General features: G+C 43.7%; 1 long non-coding RNA gene across 1 annotated transcript; it reads right to left on the bottom strand.

Annotated features, from left to right (window-relative positions):
* Positions 1-4,438: 4,438 nt before the first annotated feature.
* On the bottom strand, positions 4,439-6,607 carry LOC128931955 (uncharacterized). Its single transcript, XR_008481103.2, has 2 exons — positions 6,229-6,607; positions 4,439-4,781 (listed from the first exon to the last, which is right to left on the bottom strand). It is a non-coding gene; the product is annotated as an uncharacterized LOC128931955 (long non-coding RNA).
* Positions 6,608-18,816: the final 12,209 nt, after the last annotated feature.

The following is an 18,816-nucleotide window of genomic DNA, read 5'->3' as shown; positions in this document are numbered from 1 at the left end:
GCTAGGATTACAGGCGTGAGCCACCACACCCATCCCCAGTACAATTTTAAATTTTAAATTTAATTGCAGCAAAATACACATAAACTTTACTATCTTAGCTATTTTAAAGGATACTGTCGCCGAAGATAAGCAAAGCGAACGTTAGTTAAAGCATAAAAACAAATTTTGTTCAGTAACTACTGCAGTAGGGGAAAGTGTTGAGCTCCATCTAGATGTGAAGTGACTTGCCATTTTAAAGGAAGAATGAGGGAGTGGGAGGAGAAGCAAACAGTGGCTTGAACAGAGCCAGAGAAGTGAAAAATTACAAAAGGCTGGTAGGAGGGTTGATCCGTACAGAAGCAATTCGGACAGCTGTATCTGCTAACCAGCAATTAGGCCCCTACTGTCCTGCAGAGGCTGGGGGATTGAGGCTCTAGTCTTCTTTTCAGGTCCTTGAAAAAGATTTTCCTAGGTTACACAGATCTACATATACATTTCAAAAGGAGAGAGGAGGCCGGGCCTAGGGGCTCACGCCTGTATTCTCAGAACTTTGGGAGACCAAGGCAGGTGAATCAACTGAGGTCAGGAGTTCAAGACCAGCCTGACCAGCATGGTGAAATCCCTATCTCTACTAAAAATACAAAATTAGCTGAGTGTGGTGGCAGGTGTCTGTAATCCCAGCTAGTTGGGAGGCTGAGGCAGGAGAATCGCTTGAATCTGGAAGGCAGAGGTTGCAGTGAGCCAAGATCACACCATTGCACTCCAGCCTGTGCAACAAGAGCGAAACTGTCTCAAAAAAAAAAAAAAGAGGGAGAGAAGAGAGGGAAGATGTATTTACAATTGTAAACTTTTCTTTTTCTTTTTTTTTCAAAGTAAATGCACTAAGAAAGGGAGGTCAGAGGCCTGACCTGATGATATCAGGTGCCTGGAACAGTCAGATCAGTTGTCAGCCTTGAGATTTTCCAGACAGGAACTCAAGGGAGGCTGGATTTTCCCCGGGGTCAGGCTGTAGGCTGCTAGAAGCCATGTGAGAGTTCAGGCAAGGCTCTCAGGAGAGGGGTTTAGATGAAGTTTTTCTGGCTCAGGGTTTTTGTGGTTCTCACAAGACAGTGGCATTGAGTACATTCACACTGTCGTACAACCATCACTACCCTCCACTGCCAGAACTTTTTTTTTTAAAGATGGAATCTCGTTCTGTCACCTAGGCTGGAGTACACTGGTACAATCTCAGGGCACTACAACCTCCACCTCTTGCGTTCAAGAGGTTCTCCTGCCTCAGCCTCCCAAGTAGCTGGGCTTACAGGTGCATGCCAATATACCTGGCTAATTTTTGTATTTGTATTAGAGATGGGATTTCCACGTTGGTCAGGCTGGTCTTGAACTCCTGACCTCAGGTGATCCACCCACCCCGACCTCCCAAAGTGTAAGGATTATAGGTGTGAGCCACTGCACCTGGCCCAGAACTTTTTCATCTTCTAAAAGTGAAACTGTGTACCCATTAAACAATAGCTCCCCATTCTTCCACCCCTAACCCCTGACAGCACCCATTCTGCTTTCTGTCTCTATGAATCTGACTATTCTAGGAACCTTATGTAAATAGAGTTGTACAGTATTTGTCCTTTTGTGATTGACCTATTTCACTGAGCATAATGCTCTCCAAGATTCGTCCATGTTGTAGACTGTAAGAATTTCCTTTCTTTTATAGCCTGAAACATTTCAATATTAGGTTTGAATATTGTAACTATCCATATGTAATACTCAGCTTGTTTTCATCTTCTGGTTACTGTGAAGAATGCTGCTATGAACATCAGTGGACAAATATCTCTTCAAGACTCTGCTTTAAAAATTTTATTTTTCAGACAGGGTCTTGTTCTCTTGCCCAGGCTGGAGTGCCGTTGTGTGATCATGGGCTCAAGTGATCCTGCCACCTCAGCCTCCTGAGGAGCTGGGACCACTGGGGCACACTACCATGCTCAGCTAATTTTTCTCATTTTGTAGGGGAGGGGTCTCACTATGTTGCCCAGGCTGGTTTCCAACTCCTGGCTTCAAGAGATCCTCCTGCCTTGGTCTCCCAAAGTGCTACGGTTTATAGGCATGAGCCACTGCCTTGGGCCTGATGTAAATTTTATGTGATGTGTATTTTACCACAGTTTTTAAAACAAGGACATTCTGACACATACTATGACATGGATGAACCTCGAGGCCATTATGCTTAGTGAAATAAGCCAGACACAAAAGGACAAATATTATTGTTACACTTAGATCAGGTTCTTAAAGTAGTCAAACTTACAGAGACAGAAAGAAGGATGGTTGCCAAGGCACTGTGGGGAGGGGAGAAAGGGGACTTAGTGTTTTATGGAGACAGTTTCTGTCTGTGAAGAAGAAAAAATTCAGGAGATGGATTTTAGTGCTGGCAGCACAAAATTGTGGAAGTACTTAATGCCACTGAGCTGTGCAGTTAAAAATAGGTAAGATGAGCTGGGCACAGTGACTCATGCCTATAATCCCAGCACTTTGGGAGGCCAAGGCAGGCAGATGACCTGAGGTCGGGAGTTTGAGACCAATCTGACCAACAGGGAGAATCCCCATCTCTACTAAAAATACAAAATTAGCTGGGCTTGGTGGCACATGCCTGTAATCCCAGCTACTCCGAAGGCAGAGGCAGGAGAATCGCTTAAACCTGGGAGGCGGAGGTGGCAGTGAGACGAGATTGCACCACTGCCCTCCAGCCTGAACAAGAAGAGCAAAACTCCGTCTCGGGAGAAAAAAAAAGTTATGATGGTAAATTTTATATATGTAAAATTTATGTATGTAAAAATATGATACCACAATATTTTTAAAAAGACAACACAAATGATGGGAAAAGACAAGCTACGGACTAGGAGAAGACATCTGTTTGGTTTTTATATCTATATTCATTTATTTATCCTGTCTGGAAACACAAGGTTTCTGGATCAGAAAACAGACCAACTGTTTGCTCGACTAGCAGTCTGATTAACAATTCCCCATGCCTCAGTTTCCCACAGGGCAGCACAGTGTGACCCAGAAATACCATGCACATACAGGCATCTGTACCACAGACAAGAGCTTGGAAATGATGCATCTCAGAGCACAGCCAGATGCTACTGGCACCTCTGTGCCTCCCTCCGCCTCGATGTGGAGGGAGAGATCTTTGATCTCCAACGCAAATACACAAATCCATTTGCGGGAAAGGGGAGGAAGATCTCTGGGATTTTACAGCTCTTTGGAATGCAAGGCAATTGTTGGGGGGCGGGGGAAGGAGGCATTCTTTATCTTTTTAGCATGTCACTCTCTGTGGCTCAGAAAGGTCCAGAAGTTTCAGGAACACTGAGAACTCTAGGGAGAATGACTGTCCAACAAGAACTACAACATATGTAACCAAAAAGGATTAATATATAATTAATTAGCTAATTTCTACAAATAAGGAGAAGATAAGCAATCCTATCAAAAATTGGATGAAATAATGTAAATTGGCACTTATAGAGGAAGAGAAGGCCGGGTGAGGTGGCTCACGTCTGTAATCCCAGTGCTTTGGGAGGTCTAGGTGGGTGGATCATGAGGTCAAGAGATAGAGACTATCCTGGTCGACATGGTGAAACCCTGTCTCTACTAAAAATACCAAAATTTGCTGGGCATGGTGGCATGTGCCTGTAGTCCCAACTACTCAGGAGACTGAGGCAGGAGAATTGCTTGAACCTGGGGAGCAGAGGTTGCAGCGAGCCAAGATCGTGCCACTGTACTCCAGCCTGGGTGACAGTGAGACCCTGTCTCAGAAAAAAAAAAAAAAAAGGAGGAATTCCAAATAGCCAATAAACATTCAAAAACATTGCTAGACTTAGCAAGCAATTAGGGAAATGGAAACTTAAATTAAAATAGGTACCAATAAAATATTGAAATATTTTTCAATATTTAAAAAAAGACATGAAGTGTTACATTTCAGGTTATAGAAATTTGTGAAGAAAATGAAAGAATGATTCTATTTATATAAAAAGTCCAGAATAGGCAAATCTATAGCAATAGGAAGTGGATCAGTGATTACCTAAGGCAGGGGAGACTGTGGGAGAGAAGAGAGGACTTGTAAGTGGCAGCTAAGAGGAATGAAGTTTCTTTTGGGTGTAATGAAAATATTCTCCAATTGATTATGACACTCAACTCTGTGAATATACTAGAAGTCATTGAATTATACACCTTCAGTGGGTAAATTGTATGGTATATAAATTATATCTCAATAAAGCTGTTTTTAAAAAGTGGAGGAGGGACACCATTTATACAGCATTGTGGCATAGTTAATACTATATTGTATACTTGAAATTTGTTACAATAGATATTAAGTGTTCTTACCACACACACAAGGGCAACAACGTGAGCTGATGGATATATTAATTAGCTTGATAGTGGTAATCATTTATATATATATATATATAAAATGATGCATACCTTAAATATAAACAATTTTTATTTGTCAAATATGCCTTGAAAAAGTATAAAGGTGAAAAAAATTTAAAATAAAGAAATAAATAGGCCAGGCACAGTGGCTCATGCTTGTAATCCCAACATTTTGGGAGGCTGAGGCAAGCAGATCACTTGAGCTCAGGAGTTCTAGACCAGCCTGGGCAACATGGTAAAACCCTGTCTCTACAAAAAATACAAAAATTACCTGAATGTGGTGGTGTGCATCTGTAGTCCCAGCTACTTTGAGAGGATTGCTTGAGCGTGGGAGGTTGAGGCTGCAGTGAGCCGTGTTCATTCCTCAGCACTCCACTGGGCAACAGAGCAAGACCCTGCCAAAAAGAGAAAGAAAGAAAGAAGAGAGACACAGAGAGAGAGAGAGAAAGAAAGAGAAAGAAAGAAAGATAGATACATAAATGAGTAAAAGGGGTAGGGTTATCATTTCCTTTCCACTAGGCTACCAGAAAATAAAAAGTCTGACTATTCTAAGTATTGGTGAAGATGTGGAGAGACAGGAGATAGTTACTCTCCCCAGTGCTGGCAGATCTGTGAGTTGGCACATGTTGGAAGAGCAAATTAATTGGCAGCAGCACCTAGTTGAGTTAAAGATATGCCTACTTTGGTGTCCCAACAATTCCACTCCTAGGTAAGAAACTTGGGGACATGGGCACAGGGAGACATTTACAAGTATGTTCATGAACATCTTATTTTAAAGAGTGAAAAATTTAAGCAAAAACTTACTTATCTATTAGTGCATGCCTATTAATTATGTGGAGAGCAGAGATAATACTGTCTCCTTAGTTTGTACAGGCTTTTAAACCAGCGTGACTTTCTTTCCTCTTTACAGTGTTGTGATGTGCTAACATTAGCGTGGTTTGCAAATTAGACTCCAAAGAGTCAGAAATTTAAATACCCTTGAATAGGAGGATGAACAAGTAAATTGTTTTTCTTCATACAATGGATTACTATTCAGCAAAGAAAAATGAATGAATTCGACTGGGTGCAGTGGCTCACACCTGTAACTCCAGTACTTTGGGAATCCAAGGCAGGTGGATCACTGGAGGTCAGGAGTTCCAGATCAGCCTGGCCAACATGGTGAAACCCCATCTCTACTAAAAACACAAAAATGAGCTAGGCATGATAGTGGGTGCCTGTAATCCCAGCTACTCTGGAGGCTGGCGCAGGAGAATCGCTTGACTCTGGAAGGCAGAGGTTGCCATGAGCCGAGATATCGCACCACTGCTCTGCAGCCTGGGCAACAGAGCAAGACCCCTTCTCAAAAAAAAAAAAAAAAAAAAAAGAATGAACTAGAGTTGCATGTGTCAACATGGATACATCTCACAAACAATGTTGAGTGAAAAAAATCAAGTTTGCAAGTGGATGCATACAGTTTCTATAAAGACATGCAAAACAATAACATGTTTTTTATCATATAACATATGAAGAAATGGCATAAAATATGCAGGGGAATGATAAATAGCAAAGTCAAGATATAGTTAGCTCTGGAAAGAGGAAGAGAAAGAGGATTGGGGGAGCACCCAGAGAATATTAACAATACCTTTACAGGTTTGTTTCTTTTAAACAAATTAATGTTGATGTTTGATAAAGCTGGAACAGACATATTTGCAATACCAGCTGCACTTTTCAGCACAGGTGAAATATTTCCCAGTACTAAAGAACCAAGTGAAGTTTTATGTTGTCAGGCTGTAGGAGAGTCTGCGCAGAGAATGAAAATCTGCTGCACAGAGGAAGCCAGAGTCAAGGGAGCTGCTTACTCACCCCTCAGCCTCCTCCTGCTCTTCCACCCGCCTTAGGGTGGAACACGATGGATGAATTGACAGCCCCGTCTCATGGTCCTCACCATGCAGACTCATCTGGGGAGGTGCTCGTGGGCAGTAAGATGCTGCTGGATGCAAACTTTGTCCTCGTCATAGGGGCTGCACAGTTGGTGTCTGGACCAGAGCAGCACAACCAAGGCTCCTCCTTTGGTAATGGTTTCCTGTCCTGGACCTTGAGGTCTTCACTCTGGGGAGGCTCCTGTTTTGCCATTTACCCTGTTATTTAGAAAGTGTGCCTCAGAGCCTCAACTGCCTCTTAGCTTATAGGGTGATAGGCTGGAAGACTTAAAAACTGAGACTGCTTTGATGACTCTGGCATTCCTTGGGCATTGAGAAGCTGGTTATCAGTGTTGCCATGACAACTGCAGGGCCAATAAATAACATGGTGGAGGTGAAAGGTCATATCAGACACTAACTATATTGTAAAACCTCTTAGACGCCTGGACTATGTACTTGAGACACATTGGATGGTTGTTTTGAAAGGTAATTTTTCTTTTTGTTCCCAAATGATCTCCTATTAATTTTATTCTTTTTTCAGTCTATTGCATTGGAATGTTGCTTAGCAAACAATTATATCTGGCACTACTCTTTAAAGGAGAATGTCTATTAATTACATGGAGTGCAATCAGAGATAATACTGTCTCCCAGGTTAGTACAGGCTTTTAAACAAGCATGATTTTCTTACCTCTATACAGGGCTGTGATGTGCTAACATTAGGTGGTTTGCAAGACTCAAAAGAGTCAGAAGAATTAAACGCGGAATAATTAAAGGTGCAGAATAATTTAGTTAACAGAAAGCTGAAAGTGAGGGAAGAAACTGCCAGGCTCCAGATGTCATTTATCAAGAGGAGTATGGTCTACAGTTGGCTTCCTAGGTCCAGCTCCTTTCTACTCAAAGTGTGGTCCATAGACTAGCCGCAGTCTCTGAGAGATCAGAACCTCAGGCTCCTCCCAGACCGATTGGATCAGGTGCTGCAGTTTAGCAAGATCCCACGTGACTTTTATGCACATTTACATTTGAGAAACACTAAGTCTTACAACCTGAGTCAATGGTTTTCCAAAAGGGGGCTGGCCCTGTAAGAAATAAGACCTGAGAGATCAGATTCTCCTGGGAGTTTTTTAAATTTTTATTTTTTTAAGACGGGGTTTCATCATGTTGGTCAGGCTGGTCTTGAACTCCCGACCTCAGGTGATCCGCCCGCCTTGGCCTTCAAAGTGCTTGGGTTACGGGCGTGAGCCACCGCGTCCGGCCCTCCTGGGAGAGTTAAGGAGGAAAAGCTTTGCTAAAAGCCGCCAGAACTTGGACTGTCTGGGCTGTCTGGAAGTAGTGGGTTGCTGTTTGTTGATCATATTTTGTACTGAATTGTTAATGTTTCCCCTACTCATTGAAAATATGAGCTGAATTCCAGAAAATAACAGGTAGAAGGATGGGGATGGAAGGGTTAAAAAATAACATGGACGTCCTGAGTTCTTGTAGGACCATCCCTTTGCAAGATACTTATCATGACATTGGCCCCCAATGTGCCACGGTTTTCTCAACTTTGACAAGCCGGGATCACTTCCTCGGGCCTGCAGGAGGTTCCCAAGTCAGTGCTTCTAAGGGGCTCCGAGAGCCTCGGGTGAACGTCACGGCGCATGCGCGAGGGCTTATCAGGATAGCGCTGTGAGTTCCAAGCGAGCTCCTAATTCCGCAGCCTACCAGCAGTTGGGAAGCAGTGTGCCCATTTTTATCTCAGCACCTGGCTTCTACAGAGGAAGGGATGGGGAGGGCATAGCGAGAGGGAGGAGGAGAGATAAAGCAGCTTGGTGCAGGGGTGAGTCAGAGCCCGGACACTCCAACCCACGGCTGCAAAGAGCGTGAGTTTCCCACGCCCCTGTTCTGCTGTGAGGGGGGACCGCGTATCCAGTAATTGCAGAATGACATTATTAAACAGCAGGTTGGCTGTCACACAAGTGTCAACACATAGCTATGGAGGTGAGTAAATGACTATGACTCTCAAAGTAATTTTTAGACACAAGCACAAAATAAAATGTCTGTGAATTAGACTATTACAGAATCTCCTCGAGGAAATTCTCAAGCAGAATCTCTGCTTGCAAATGTGCAGCTCCCAGAGCAAAACCTATCACAGGTGTGCCTGGTGTAAGGCCGTCCAATGAGACACACTTGAACTTCACACAGAATGGTTGAAGGAGAAGGTGGGATTCTTCACATTAGACAGGAGACTTTGGACCATGCACAGTAGCTCACGCCTGTAATCCCAGCACTTTGGGAGACTGAGGCGGGTGGATCACCTGAGGTCAGGAGTTTGAGACCAGCCTGGTCAACATGGTGAAACCCTGTTTCTACTAAAATTACAAAAAGTAATTAGCCGGGTGTGTTGATGCGTGCCTGTAATCCCAGCTACTAAGGAGGCTAAGGCAGAATTGCTTGAACCTGGGAGGCAGAGGTTGCAGCAAGTGATCACTCCATTGCATTCCAGCTTGGGCAAAAAGAGAGAAACTTCATCTCAAAAAAAAAAAAAGAAATTAAAAAAGAAAAGACAAGAGACTGCTTCACAAGCGGGACTAGTTCTGGGTTCTTGTTCTTCAGGGAAATAGACACATAACATAAGATTTACCATCTTAACCATTTTAAGTGTACAATTGAGTAATGTTAAGTGCATGTGCCTTGTTGTGCAAGCATCATCACCATACATCTGCAGAAATTCTTCATCTTCCCAAACTGAAACTGCATTCCCCTCCCCACAGCCCTTGGTAACCCCCATTTTGCTTTCTGTTTCTGTGAATTTGCCTATTTTGGGCAGCTCCTATAAGCAGAATGCTATTGTATGTTGCAGTTGGCTTGTTTCACTCAGCATATATCCTCAAGGTTCATACATGTGTCAGAATTACCTTCCTTTGTAAGGCCAAATGACTAGATTCCATGAGGCATATGTACCACATTTTGTTCATTTATCTGTTGGTAGACATTTGGGTTGCTTCCACATTTTAGCTACCATGAATAATGCTGCGTGTATATGGTGTATAGAAAGTGTGTGTTTTAGTTCCTGCTTTCAATTATTTGGGGTTTATACCCAGAAATGAAATTGCTAAATCAAAAGGTAATTTTATTTTTTTAAGGCAGGGTCTCACACTGTCACCCAGGCCTGAGTGTGCAATGGCTCAATCCTGGTTCCTTGCAGCCTTGACCTGTGCTCAAGTGGTCTTTCTACCTCAGCCTCCCAAGTGGCTGGGACTACAGGTGCATGCCACCATACCCAGCTATTTTTTTTTTTTAGGGATAGGATCTTGCCATGTTGTCCAGGATGATCTTGAACTCCTGGCTTCAAGTGATCTTCCTGCCTTGACCTCCCAAAGTGGTGGGATTATAGGCAAGAGCCACCATGCCTGGCCTGATAATTCTGTTTTTAATTTTTTGAGGAATCACTATACTGTTTTAGTTCCAATTTTTCCATATCCTCATCAATACTTATTATTTTCTGTTTGCTTTGTTTTGGATTTTGCTAGTAGCTATCCTAATGAATGTTATTGAGAAGTGCCTGAGTTCTTTGTTTTTGAGACAGAGTCTTGCTCTGTTGCCCAGGCTGAGGTACAGTGGCACGATCTTGGCTCACTGCAACCTCCACCTCCCAGGTTCAAGCAATTCTCATGCCTCAGCCTCCCGAGTAGCTGGGACCACAGATGTGTCCCACCACACCCAGCTAATTTTTGTATTTTTTGTAGAGATAGGGTTTTGCCCTGTTGCCAACTCTGGTCTCGAACTTCTGGCCTTAAGCGATCCACCTGCCCTAGCCTTCCAAAGTGCTGGGATTACAAATGGGAGCCACCATGCCTGGCCATGGCTGGGTTCTTTTAAATACCAATGTTTAAAAATAGAATTGTTCTATGAAAAACAATGTAGTCCCAAAATTTTGCTAGAATAAACAATATAGTAAAACATGTATAATTTCCTAGTTATACTTTAAAGGTAGGATGTAGCTTAAGGTGCAGAAATGAAGTTAATTATTCTTCCTCATTCAGGTTAGCCTCATCGGGAGTCTAGCAGGGCCCTGCCCCTCCTCCGTTTCCAGTGCCTGTTCCGTTCTTTCTCACCACAGACACTCAATGTAATGTGGCTGCTGAGATATTAACACAGGGTTGCCATCAGTAATCTCAATTGTCCTCAAAACCCTTGGAAAATAGGTCTTTGTTAACAATCTCACTGTTCCTCGGTTTCTCTTCTCCTCAAGCCACTGTGCTACGATTGAAAGATTTCGCTCTTCATGGCTTACAGGAAAGTTAAGGGAGTATGTTTTGCTCCAGAATCCACGTGAAAGTATCTGATAACCAAGAATTTCCAGAATTGTAATGGGAGAGTGGGGTGTGGGGGAACAACCCCAGTTCAAAAGAGAAAAAACAATCCAAAGGCTGGGCACTGTGGCTCATGCCTATAATCCCAGCACTTTGGGAGGCCAAGGTGGGTGGATCACCTGAGGTCAGGAATTTGATTCCAACCTGGCCAACATGGTGAAATCCTGTCTCTACTAAAAATACAAAAATTAGCCGAGTGTGGTGGTGTATGCTTGTAGTCCCAGCTACTTGGGAGGCTGAGGCAGGAGAATCACTTGAACCTGGGAGGTAGACGTTGCAGTGAGCGAAGATCGCGCCACTGCACTCCAGCCTGGGTGACAGAGGGAGACCCCACATTAAAAAAAAAAAAAATGGAGAGGTGGGGCAAAATAACATGGTAGAAATGAATACAGACATGTCAATAAATGAACTAAATTCACCAGTAAAATAAACAAAGATTATTAGTCGGTAAAAGAGAGCCAGATAAATGCTGCAGTTCCTGCCTGCCTGAAGGCCGGAGAAATTTTCCAGTTGGGTTAGGGGAAGTAAGAGAGAGACTGAGGGTATTGTGAGGGCTACCCAGCTCTCCACTGTTTCGAATGTGGAAAGAAATAAAAAAGCAAAAGGAAAAATACATATATGAAAAAAAGAAGAATGACTTTGCTCTTGAATTCTCAAGAGCAATGGAACTGAATCTCAGGGCGGGCATCTACAGGCTGATGTGTGCAGTGACTGAAGGCCCATTGAAGGCATGTGGGGCAATAGGAGCCATAGAGAGGGACCTACTTCTGTTCACCAGGGAACTGAGAGCTCAGAGGTGGTTCCTCGCGAGAAGTGACTCCTAAGCCGAGTCCTGAAGATCAGTGTGAGTGGGCCAGGCAGAGGAGAAAGGGAGGAGGAGCATGTGCAAAGGCCCAGTGCCAAGAGAGAGCCCAATTTGTGGGAAGAACCAAGAATCACTCAGCAGCGCTGGAGTTGAGTGTCAGTGAGGGGTGGGAGGGTGAGAGAAGAGGTGGACAGGAGATCAGTCATGAAGGGCCTTGAAGCTATGCCAAGTCTGCAGTTTATGTTGTGGGAAACACACAGGCATTGGTTTCAAACTGGAACATGTCATGATTACCTTTTTTTTTTTTTTTTTCAGAATGATCATTCTAACCCAAATGTGGAAAATAAATTGGACAGGGGAATGAGAGGTCTGTTAGGAATCTGTTTTATCCTGGCAAAAGACAAAAAGGGCATTGGCAAAAGAGAGAATATTTGTTTGCTCATTCCTTTATTTATTCACTTATTTGACATTTACTCTCTATTTTTTTCCTGAGCCTCTTCTCTGTGCTCACAGCATGCTGTGCTAGGTACTGGGAATACAAATGTGAAAAGGAGAAACATGGTCCCTGCCTTCCCAGGGCACTTACTTGGAAGTTCTGGTTTTTAGTCTGTTTTGTGCCACTATAACAGAATACTACAAACTGGGTAATTTATACGGAAGAGAAATTTATTTCCTTCAGAGTTCTGAGGCTTGAAAGTCCAAGATGGAGGGGCTGGCTTCTTTCAAGGATTGTCTTCTTTTTAAAAAAAATCTATCAGGCCGGCACAGTGGCTTACACCTGTAATCCTAGCACTTTAGGAGGCCGAGGTGGGCGGATCACCTGAGGTCAGGAGTTCGAGACTAGCCTGGCCAACAAGGCAAAACCCCGTCTATACTGAAAAAAAAATACAAAAATTAGCCGGGCATGGCAGCATATGCCTCTAACCCCAGCTACTTGGGAGGCTGAGACAGAAGAGTCTCTTGAGCCCAGGAGGCGAAGGTTGCCGTGAGCTGAGATTGCACCACTGCACTCCAGCCTGGGCAACAGAGGGAGACTCCATCTCAAAAAAAAAAAAATCTATCTATCTATTTATCTATCTATCTATCTATCTATCTATCTATCTATCTATCCATCCATCCATCCATCTACCTACCTACCTATGTACCTACCTACCTACCTACCTAGTTATTTAGAGACTGAGTTATGAGACTGGCTAATTTTTGTATTTTTTGGTACAGACGAAGTTTTATCATGTTGCCAGGGCTAGTCTTAAACTCCTCGGCTCAAGAGATCTACCTGCCTCCACCTCCCAAAGTGCTAAGATTACGGGCATGAACCATTGCGCCTGGCCAGGGATCTTCTTGCTGTGTCAGTGAATGGTTACAGGGCACAGAGAGAAGGAAAGAAAACAAGAATAAGTGAACCCACTCTTTCAATAATGGCATTAATCCATTCATGAGAGCAGATCCCTCATAACGTAGACAAGCTCTCACTGTGTTGTCCGGGCTGGAGTTTAGGAATACAGATATAGCTCAGTGCAGCCTCAGCCTTCTGGGGTCAAGTGACCCTTCTCTCTCAGCTTCCTGAGTAGTAGGGACCACAGACCTGCCACCACACCTGGCTAATTTTTTTTTTTTTTTTTTGTAGAGCCAGGGTCTCTCTCTGCTCTCCAGGCTTGTCTGTAACTCCGGCTCAAGCAATCCTCCCACTTTGGCTTCTCAAAGTGCTGGGATTAGATTACAGGCATGAGCCACCTCATCCAGCCCTAAACATCTCTTAAAAGTTTCACCTCAACCCTGTCTCTACTAAAAATACAAAAAAAAATTAGCTGGGCATGGTGGTGCATGCCTGTAGTCCCAGCTACTCAGGAGGCTGAGGCAGGAGAATTGCTTGAACCCAGGAGGCGGAGGTTGCGGTGAGCCGAGATCGAGACATTGCACTCCAGCCTGGGTCACAAGAGTGAAACTCTGTCTCAAAAAAAAAAAAAGTTTCACCTCTTAATACTGTTATAATGGCCATTAAATTTCAACATAAGTTTTGTTGGGGACAAACACGAAAACCATAGCACCAGGCAAGTATGAGGGCAATGATGTGTATGAGCTAGCATGATACAGAGTAGTTTTGGAGCATATACACCAGGAGCATATTCCAAAAGATTTGGAGCATCAGAAAGACTTTCTAAAAAACTTCCCTAAAATGATGTCTCAGCTAAGACCTGAAGGAGGAGCAGGAGATGGGCGGGTGAAGAAGAGGTAGCAGGGGTTCCAGGTAGTTGGAGTAGTAAAGGCAGCTCTTCAGAGATGAGAGACATCAGAGCTTCTGAAATGAATGAAAAGAAGTTCCATATGACTGGACCACAGGGACTATTAAGGTATGAGACCAATGAAGGAAGCAGGGGCCCAATCCCAAAAGGGCCTCTAAATCACATGAAGGAGGCTGGACCTTATAAGAGGCATGGGATCATATAAGAGAGAGAAGGGATCAGATGGACATCTTGAGAAGATCACAGTCTGGATAAATAGTAACAGGATAGACTAGAAAGGACTTGGCGAAGCATTAGCTAGGTCTGGGGTTACAGAAGGGCATGAAGACTCCCAGGTGTCTGACTTGGGTACCGTAAAACAAGAGGAAGGGAGGTTGGGAAAGAAGACCTAAATTTTATTTTGGATCTATTGATTTTGAGGGATGGTCAGGTAGAGCTATTCAGTAGGTGGTTGCATATACATTCCCCCTGGAGATGGAACAGAGGTCAGGTAGAGCTATTCAGTAGGTGGTTGCATATACATTCCCCCTGGAGATGGAACAGAGGTCAGGTAGAGCTATTCAGTAGGTGGTTGCATATACATTCCCCCTGGAGATGGAACAGAGGTCAGGTAGAGCTATTCAGTAGGTGGTTGCATATACATTCCCCCTGGAGATGGAACAGAGGTCAGGTAGAGCTATTCAGTAGGTGGTTGCATATACATTCCCCCTGGAGATGGAACAGAGGTCAGGTAGAGCTATTCAGTAGGTGGTTGCATATACATTCCCCCTGGAGATGGAACAGAGGTCAGGTAGAGCTATTCAGTAGGTGGTTGCATATACATTCCCCCTGGAGATGGAACAGAGGTCAGGTAGAGCTATTCAGTAGGTGGTTGCATATACATTCCCCCTGGAGATGGAGCAGAGCTATTGGCATGTAGGAGCTACACAGTGCAGAAATCATGGGAGTGGATGAGATCAGGTAGGCGAGTCTGCAGGTGAGAAGAGAGCTGTGGATGCTAACTCAGGGAATTCCAACATTTAAGGTTCGGGCAGAGGAAGAGGACTCTGCAAAACAGGCTGGGAAGGGGCAGTTAGAGGGTATGAGGAAGACTCAGAGAAAGAAGTCTTCCATTCTAAAGATTTCCAAAGAAGAGAGCAAGGTCAAGTGTGTCAAATGCCTTGGAGAGGTTAGGCGAGATAAGGATTGAGAAGTGTCCATAGAGTTTGGCAAGAATAGTTTCAGTTGAAAGATGAGGGTGGGAGTGGGCAGACTGAAGTAGGTGGAGCTGTGGGAGGTGGGGAAGAGACTTCAAGTCAATGCATTAGGGAGGCCAATGCCATCCTTGATGGTAGAGCAGTGTCCAAGCCAGCCAGGGGTAGGTCGATGGAAGCAGCACCACAAAGGCAGATTGAGTCCGTGGCTGCAGGAGGAGAACGCTAGTAATTAAAAAGGTGAGACCCAGCTGGGGGGAACAGAAATGTTTAGGGGTTAAAGACCAGTGATTCTGGCTGCTAACGGGTTCTGAACCACCAAGCACATTCATTACTGTTGCCCTTATCAATCTTTAAGCATTGATTATATTCACCCAGACAGGAGGAGTTCTGTGTTATTTAAATGGCCAGGGAACATGACTTACTGGCACTTACAATGGGCTATGTGCTAGAGTTATAAATATAAATAGGTGCCTGCTCTTGAGTATCTCATATCCTTTGAAATACTTGCATTGAAAAAGGCAGAGTAAAACTGGATCAATTTCCAAAGCATCAAAAATAGGAAGGAATGTAGATTATACTAAAGTCTTACTTTTTTTTGTTATATTGGGTTCAGAGAAAAACTAATCTCATGAAGTTTTGCCTTTACTATTCATGATCTGAAGGGTCAAACAGAAATGAAGGCAAACAAGTCTAGAGTTCTGTGTGTGTGGGATTTGGGTCAGGGTGGATGGAGAAATAGACCACAAGGCAGGGGTGGGCAAACTAGGGCCGGTAGGGCTGCTGGGACAAGCTGGAGACCAAGTTTGCATGGCCTTATTCCAGATGGTTGTGGATTACAAATGGGAAAATTGCTTTTGGTTTATTTGCTATTTATTTTTTTGGAGAAAAAGTGATTCTACATAAAAATACTAAGGGGAAATAAACTATAAGTGTTAACAATGATTACCTCTTGGTGGAGGGATTAGGAATGATTTGATTTTCTTAATAACTTTTCAAATTTTATATATTTGTGATGAATAATACTAATTTTATAATCTGAGAAAAGAAACTACTTTTAGAATGCAAAAGAAAATATAAAAAAGCGGCAGGATGCCGGGAGTGGTGGCTCATGCCTGCAATCCCAGCACTTTGGGAGGCCAAGGCAGGAGAATTGCTTGAGCCCAGGAATTACGGATCAGCCTGGGCAACATAGCAAGACAGTGTCCCTACAAAATGTAAACAAATTAGCTGGGCATGGTGACATGCATCTGTGGTCCCAGCTACTTGGAAAGCTAGGTGAGAAGATCACTTGAGCCCAGGAGTTTGAGGTTATAGTGAGCTGTGTTTGAGCCACTGCACTCCAGCCTGGGCAACACACGACGAAGTGAGACCCCCGTCTCAAAAAAAAAAGAAAGAGAGAGAGAGAGAGGCAGGTTGTGTTCCAGTGGAGTGGTCAAAATGAAAACAGACAAACAAACAGAAAAAGGTGCTGGATTTTATTATAATCTACATTGCTTCATCAAAAACAAAAAATGTAGAGGATTGTATTGGTAGAAGCAATATTCAGAAATAGCACTGAAGACCTAAAAATCACATGCCTGCTTAACCTTGTCACAAACTAGAGATGGTCCTAAGCACTTTCTTTTTTTTGTTGTTGAGATGGAATCTCAATCTGTAGCCAGGCTGGAGGGCAATGGTGCCATCTTGGCTCACTGCAACCTCCCCTTCCTGGGTTCAAGCAATTTTCCTGCCTCAGCTTCCCAAGTAGCTGGGATTACAGGTGTGTGCCACCACGCTCTACTAATTTTTGTATTTTTAGTAGAGACAGGATTTCTCCATGTTGGCCAGGATGGTCTTGGTCTCTTGACCTTGTGATCTGCCTGCCTCAGCTTCCCAAAAATCACCTGCTGGGATTTCAGGTGTGAGCCACTGCACCTGACTGGCATTGTCTTTGATTTATTTGTTAATATATAAAATCTAGAAATAATAGATCTGAAAGAAGCGGTGTGATTGTGTGTCAGCCCTGCACAAGTTGTCTTTAGAAGAGGAAAATGACTTGCCCAGGTTTGTATAGTTATTATCTACATTTTTCTGATTATGCGGTATTAATTTTGTCTTGAAAGTCTTGAAATTATCAGGTAGAAAGTGCACTATAAGAACAAATAAATATTGAGTTATGGCTGCTGGAGCTCCAGCCATTAAAAAATTGAATTATAATTTTTTTTTTTTTGAGACAGAGTTTCATTCTTGTTGCCCAGGCTGGAGTACAATGGTGCAAACTTGGCTCACCACAACCTCCGCCTCCCGGGTTCAAGTGATTCTTCTGCCTCAGCTTCTTGAGTAGCTGGGACTACAGGCACATGCCACTATGTCCGACGAATTTTGTACTTTTAGTAGGGAGGGGATTTCTCCATGTTGGTCAGGCTGGTCTCGAACTCCCAACCCCAGGTAATCCGCCCAACTTGGCCTCCCAAAGTGCTAGGATTACAGGCCTGAGCCACCGTGCCTGGCCGAGTTAAAATTCTTAATTGTGATATTTTTATTGATGAAAAGAAAATGAGTTGATGCCTCTGATAAGAGAGTGATATATTCTAAAATAAAGGCTCACAATTAACTGAAAGAGAGTTTTTTTTTTTTTTGAGACGGAGTTTTGCTGTTGTTACCCAGTTTTTAAAGTTTAATTCGTTTGGTAGGAGGGAAGTAATCTCTTACCAAATCTGGCCGACTATCCTGAAATTCAATTTTAATGAGTATTTGTGGGTAGAGAGATAGATGGAAATGTGTTTTGGGAATGTATTCTCGCTTTCAATACAATTCTCTTTTATTAAGCTCATGGGAAGGGGGCCTGCTTTTCCTTGTATTAAATCTCTAGACAAAAGAGTGAAGTGTCAGGACTGCAAGTTGCTGCCGGTGCAGGCAGGTCAGAGAATCTGCTGCCACTGGTGGGGAAGACACGCTTGCAGCTTTCCACACCCATTCCTGAATTGCGAGAAAAGAAACCTACCCAGAAGCTGGAAGAAATCCAGAAAACATGAGCAAACCCACAGCTTCTCCCTTGATAGAAAGGCGTGTCCACTCATTTCTTAGGTCTACTGAAGCCTTGAGAAGATTAATTGAGGGTTTGCCTGCCTCGGAGGCATTTCACTTGGGCAGGCTCTGTCCTGATCAGCAATGTTCCAGGCCGTCAGAACACACACTTAGGCACTCCGTGTGTGAAATCCCAAAACCACAGCTGCTGACCTAGGATTTTGTAGACCCTCTCCGCTCTTTACGGCCACAGAGCCCCAGCAGTGAAAAGCCCGAGGAAGGTCTTGTTTTCCTTGTCATGTCTTTCAAATAAATTAGGGAGAATGTGCCCAGCTAATTTGAGAAATTATTGGCACAGCCCTCAATTAAATCCTCTAGATAGAAAACACATTCTTGGTTCACAAAATAAAATCTGAGTTGAGAGCCTATCTAAGATTTTTCAGTACCTTTTGGAGTCAATTAAAAAACCCCACTGCTGGGCGAGCGTGGGGCTCATGTCTGGTGGCTCATGTCTGTAGTCACAGCATTTTGGGAGGCCGAGGCAGGCGGATCACCTGAGGTTAGGAGTTCAAGACCAGCTTGGTCAACATGGTGAAACCCTGTCTCTGCTAAAAATACACAAAAAAATTAGCTGGGTGCAGTGGCGTGCGCCTGTAGTCCCAGTTGCTAGGGAGACTGAGGCAGGAGAATTGCTTGAAACCAGGAGACGGAGGTTGCAGTGAGCCAAGATCACACTACTACACTCCAGCATGGGTGAGAGAGTGAGACTTAGAAAAAGAAAAATCCAGCCGGGTGCGGTGGCTCACGCCTGTAATCCCAGCACTTTGGGAGGCCGAGGCGGGTGGATCACGAGGTCAAGAGATCAAGACCATCGTGGTCAACATGGCGAAACCCCGTCTCTACTAAAAATACAAAAAATTAGCTGGGCAT

This window comes from Callithrix jacchus, chromosome 4 (genome assembly GCF_049354715.1).
Source record: "Callithrix jacchus isolate 240 chromosome 4, calJac240_pri, whole genome shotgun sequence".
NCBI lineage: Eukaryota > Metazoa > Chordata > Mammalia > Primates > Cebidae > Callithrix > Callithrix jacchus.
Note: the sequence above shows the minus strand (reverse complement) of the source record. Positions and strands in the feature narration are given on the sequence as shown.